Source organism: Pundamilia nyererei, unplaced genomic scaffold, assembly GCF_000239375.1.
Source record: "Pundamilia nyererei isolate P.nyererei 1_Seehausen unplaced genomic scaffold, PunNye1.0 scaffold00229, whole genome shotgun sequence".
Taxonomy (NCBI): domain Eukaryota; kingdom Metazoa; phylum Chordata; class Actinopteri; order Cichliformes; family Cichlidae; genus Pundamilia; species Pundamilia nyererei.
In genome coordinates, this window is record NW_005187630.1 from 96,167 (window position 1) to 101,529 (window position 5,363).

At 40.0% G+C, this 5,363-nt stretch overlaps 1 protein-coding gene across 2 annotated transcripts in view; it reads left to right on the top strand.

Moving 5' to 3' along the window:
* Positions 1–701: 701 nt before the first annotated feature.
* The window catches only part of lsp1a (lymphocyte specific protein 1 a), a 49,409-nt gene continuing 44,747 nt past the window's right edge, over positions 702–5,363 (top strand). Inside the window, exons 1-2 of one of the 2 annotated variants that reach the window (XM_005748754.1) lie at positions 702–762; positions 1,036–1,153. The gene's annotated coding sequence lies outside the window, so the exon portion shown is untranslated. Of the gene's footprint in view, positions 763–1,031; positions 1,154–5,363 lie in introns of both variants that reach the window. The other variant, XM_005748756.1, reaches the window with a different exon arrangement.

Below are 5,363 nucleotides of genomic sequence, written 5' to 3' on the forward strand. Positions count from 1 at the left end.
ACCTGAATGCGCTATCACTACTCTCATACATGCTGTTAAGCTCTCAGTGGGGTCTGAGTGCAGTAAAAGCCATCCTGACTAAAGCCCATAAAGGCCTGCAGCTTGCACAACTGAACAAAAACAGAAAACAATGCAAACGGTTTAAATTTACCACCTCCACATGTCACTGAGTCGGTACGGTTCTTTAATACAGCAAAGCAGTCAGTTCTTGTGCTGTTTGAAACACAAGATACAAATAACCCAGGTTAATTTCTCGAAATAAGTTACTTCAGATTTCATTCTTTAAACAGAATAAAAACTATTATGATGCCATTAGCCTTTTTTCCAGTTGATCAGAGCCTAAATGAGTATTTTGTACACAACTTTACCTCTTCAGACAGAACTGATTTATGAACATGATCATGGGTCCAGAGTTTGAGTTAAGTGGAATCTGAGCTGCATGGAAAGCAGTAACATCCCCCCTCTGTTGGACTTACTAATATTTACCAGTATATTTCCTAAGATGAGGACTTCAAAAAAGACTATATCCCAACTTGGAAAACCAAGAAAAGAAAAACCCATACAGACACACCCACTGGCTTGTTTTCAGTACTTGTTGTTTGTGATGTTTGTGGTGGAGAATGCTGCCTGGTGTCGTGTCAGTGAATGCATTACCACGAACACGCTTTCATGAACGCACCCTGAGTCCTAACTCCTTCCCAAACAAATCTCAAATTAGGGCCTGATGCGAGGCACCTGTGGCTTCTCTCTCTGGTGTTTATGGTATGTAGCTGAAATACATAATTTAACATACCCAAAACAACCTTATACACATTCATGTTTATTTCACTGCCTTTTGTTTTAGCTTTGATCTTTATGTTAGTCAAACAAATTGTACTATATGTAGAATCCCAGAGTGGTTGAGATCTGTGAACCTGTGTGTTGACACCCATTTTTGTTTCGATTGTGCTGGATCCTGGTTAATGCCTTTAAAGATTCACCTGTTTTATTTTTATTTTATTATTAAACCTACTCTTTGTTTTTGTTTGGAGTTAGTTTTCTCTATATCTGTCAGGAAGTTAGCCCTCGTCGCTGAGGCCTCCCACACTTACAGTATGCGGGTAAAGCTACTGGGCCCAGAGTGTAGACTGCACCATCTTGTATAGGAGCTCAGGTGAGTAGTTGGTAGCACTCCTCAGTGCCCTCTGTTTGTTTTAATATATAATTTCTAAGTGTGTGAGTGTGTATCAGTTTGTTGGAAGACATAATTACACACTAAGCAATGTATAGTACAATGTTATTTTTTCTGCTTAATCTAAAAAAACAAAAACAAAAAAAACTTACTGTACCTTTAAAAACAAACAAACAGTGCATTACTTTCTATGAGTAATGACCCGGGCACTGTATATTGGATAATCCATGGTGATGAGTATAGATGTACCATGCTTGCTTTGATTATTAGAGAGTGATGTTATGTCGCAGTGGTCCTGTGCCACATGCTCCTGTGACATCTCTGAAAAAATATTAAGAAACATTGTTATATTCATTCTCCCAGTCTGCAAAACACAGACTGAATAAAATTCCCATCACAATTCCAACAAGGGTAAAAAGCTGGTCTGCTTCTTCATGACTACGATGGACTAACTTAACTGTTTAACTGTTTGTAAAACACTCTGTTCCTCTCTTTAAAGTTTGGGTTCACTAACCTAATGTTCTAATCTCATGCCAATGTCCCTGACCACCATGCAAAACTGAAAAGGAATGTCAGCCAAGGGAACCCCACAGTGTCCGAAGCTGAGAGTTCAGGATCTATCTCTTCTATGCCCCTTGGCGCTTTGCCACCCAGCTGAATGAAAAACTACAGTCTCTGCAGTTTATCCTGACTAAAAAGGTTTCATTATGAGCTGGGTGTCAGCAGATCTCTGCTGGCATGGAAACTTGTCTTTATTTACCACCACAGGCAGAAAACAAAGTGATCATGTTCTTGAGTAAAAACACCTCAAGGGCTTAAAAATGGGCCTAATATCAGGTTTATGTATGATACCTTCACACAAACCCTTCAGAGAACTGAGGCGGTATCATCCAGAAGCAGATGTTCACTCCGTCATCTTCAGCCTTAGATCTTTTTTTCTTTTTTTCGGATCATCTTTCCCCTTGTCAGTTTGTTTCCACGGTTTAATCATCTGAAGAATCTGAAACCCAATGCCTCCACAGATATTCACAGCTGTACAATGAGTTGCTGTGGGTGTGGGGATTTACAAGTTATTTCTGCAGCTTGTGCAAGGATTCATGTGGGTCAATGCGATGTAAATTTTGTGCATAGGAAATGTAGCTATTCACGAGAGTCCAGTAGTCGAGTCACATCAGTAGACTAATTCTGGAACAATCAATTCCGGGTTCTCTCAGGGAACTCATTGCTGCTCCCAGTCCAACAAGACATGCTTGTTAGATTCATCGTTGATCCAAATTTGCTGTAGGTGTGAATGATTCTGTCTCTCTGTTAGTCTTGTGATAGGCTGGCGACTTGTCCACGTTTGTGGGTGGATGGCTACAACATCCAGAAATCTATGCACCCAAACCTCCCAGCACATTTTTTTTTAGTGGGTGTTGATTGTTTTGTTTGTAAAATTTTCGACTCCAACTGGAAAATAAAAGAAAAATTGAACCCACTGAAGTCAAAAAGGCTTCACATGTTGAATTTACAACCTGAAAAATATGACATCTCACTTATATGAAATCCAGTGCTTCCCGCTTGCTGTTCTCAAATTACTTATGATTGAATTCCCGTGTTAAACTCATCTGTCAAGGAGAGCCTGGGGTTGATAGGTTTTTTTGGTGTCAGGTGAGGAGATCTCAGATTCGCTGCCTAGCCCTGAGTGGGAGGTGATGAGAGCAGCCCTGGCACTGGATAGCAGAGAGGTAGGAACACATTCTGGGTTGCAGGTTAACACTCCCTGAGCTGGCACGACCCCTGCAACTATTGGATCAACACATCTCTCCAGTTCTCTCAGAAAGCGGAGAGTTGGCAGTTGGATTTAATCCTGCTTCTGTGAAAATAAGCAGATTTTTTTTTTTTATCTTTTTTTTAAAAAATCTGCAGGATTTGTAGTACTTTTTGAAAAAATAACTAATTGTTTTGGCAGAGCGAGCTGTATTATATTATTTATGTTAGAAATGACTATTTTGCTCATCTGCTTTTGAAATGTTAAACATTTACCCTGCTTTCAGTCAATCATGTTCAATTAAGAGACGTCGATAAGGGTATACAGCTCTGCTTATATCTTGGTTGCCTGCTGCTAGTTCGCTTTGACAAATATGCCGTCTAGAAAAGCCGAGTAACATTAGACAAACACAAAAACGTACATTTGTTACAATTAAATATTAAGACATGAGAGGTACACAAATTACAGGAGATTTTCAGGAGAAATTGCAGGTTTTATTGTGGAAATTCAGAATGGGTAGACACACTGTTGCCATTAAATGTGGACGTTCAAATGTTCAAACTTGTTCCTTTTGGGAACAACACAACAAAAATGACTTCTGTCCTTTTCCCTTAAACATTTCTGTAAAAGTACTTTCATAATGAAAATCTTAAGAGTAAGCCAGCAAGCCATGAGTTTACCTTTGCAAATCCAGCTGTGAGAACTGCTTCTGATACTGAATCCAGGTGTGACATCTGAAAGATATTTTACCTCTAGAGTGTAAATCTAAATGGACCAATGGCAGGTCGATACCTGGCAGAACCAGATAACCTTCAGAAATACAAAACAGCACAGCTCAGATTTGTTTGCTTTGAGCTGAAAGTGAACCAACACAGAGAGAGGGCTGTGTCTCTGCTGATGGATGGAAGTGTTTGTTCTCCAGCGAGGAAGGTGGAGGCGATAAAACACAGCTTCCTGTGTCTGTGAGCGGCTTTGTACAATATTATCTATAAGATATTCAGCTGTACACTTCCAGCGTGGTATGCTGATGGTAAATTTTAATTTAATAATGTAAATATGAGTCTGATTTTAAAAAATGCACAAGAAGTAATATCACCAATTTGCATGTGCAATCTAGTCCATATTAATCATAAAATAGATTTCAGTTTTTATTGAAATTTATATTTTTGCAGGACTTATTGTGTCTGAAAAACAATCAAATAGGAGATATACAGCAGGAATGGACAACCTCTCCTGAGGTGATCCACCTTTACAAAGCTGCAATACAAGCTTCCAAAATATGTTTAAAAGAAAAAATGTGAGCTGCTTTGCTTCTTTTGTGGTCTCCCTGTGTAAACGACAAAGATGATGATGTTCTCAGACTTGAAATACACTCCATGGCCTGTTCATTAGACACACCTTTTGATAGTACTAGTCCGGAACCCCTTGTTCCTTCAGAACTGCCTTAATTCTTTGTGGCACAGATTCAGCAAGGTGCTGGAAATGTTCCTCAGAGATTTTGGTCTATTTTGATATGATAGCATAGCACTTTGATGCACATCCATGATGTTAATCTCCCATTCCATCACATACCAAAGGCGCTCTATTAGGTTGAAACCACACCCCCGGTGGTCTGAACTGTTGATACAAGGCAGGGTGCATCCATGCTTTCATGTTGTTTACACCAAATTCTGACTCTACCATCTGAATGTTGCAGCAGAAATCGAAATGTCATCAACCCACTGAGTTTTTCTCCAGTCTTCTATTAGCCAGTTTTGGTGAGCTTCTAACTCTAGCCTTATATTCCTGTTCTTACCTGACATGTGTGGAACCTTGTCTGGTCTTGTGCCGCTGTAGCATGCACCCGGTCTGGTCTTCTGCCGCTGTAGCCTGGACCTGGTCTGGTCTTCTGCCGCTGTAGCATGCAACATGTGTGTTCAGAGATGTTCTTCTGCATCTTCTTCATTGTTATGAGTGTTCGCGCTACTGTTCCCTTACTATTGGCTTGACGCAGTCTGGCCATTCTCCTCTGCCATCGAGACCCACCCAGAAGTGGTTGTGTGATCAGATCAGCAGTTTCTGAAATACTCAGACCAGCCTTTCTGGCACCAACAACCATTCCTAAGTCTCCTAAATCATGTTTCAACCACAATTTTTGCTCTGCTTGAACTTTAGTTGTTGATTTTTGTCTGTCCGCTTGTATAAAGCCATTGAGTTGCTGGCATGTGATTAGCAGATTTACATATCTGCTTTAACAACAATTTCTACAGTGTTTAACAGTTTCGGCTGGTGATTCTACTTATTACAAGCTAAGCTGTTTTCCTAATGCTCCTCCTTCTGATAGTGGAATTTTCACGGCATATCAGTCTTAAAGCACTTCTTAAAATGTTGGATGGTAAATGGCCTGTATTTATATAGCGCTTTACTAGTTCCTAAGGACCCCAAAGCACTTTACATATCCAG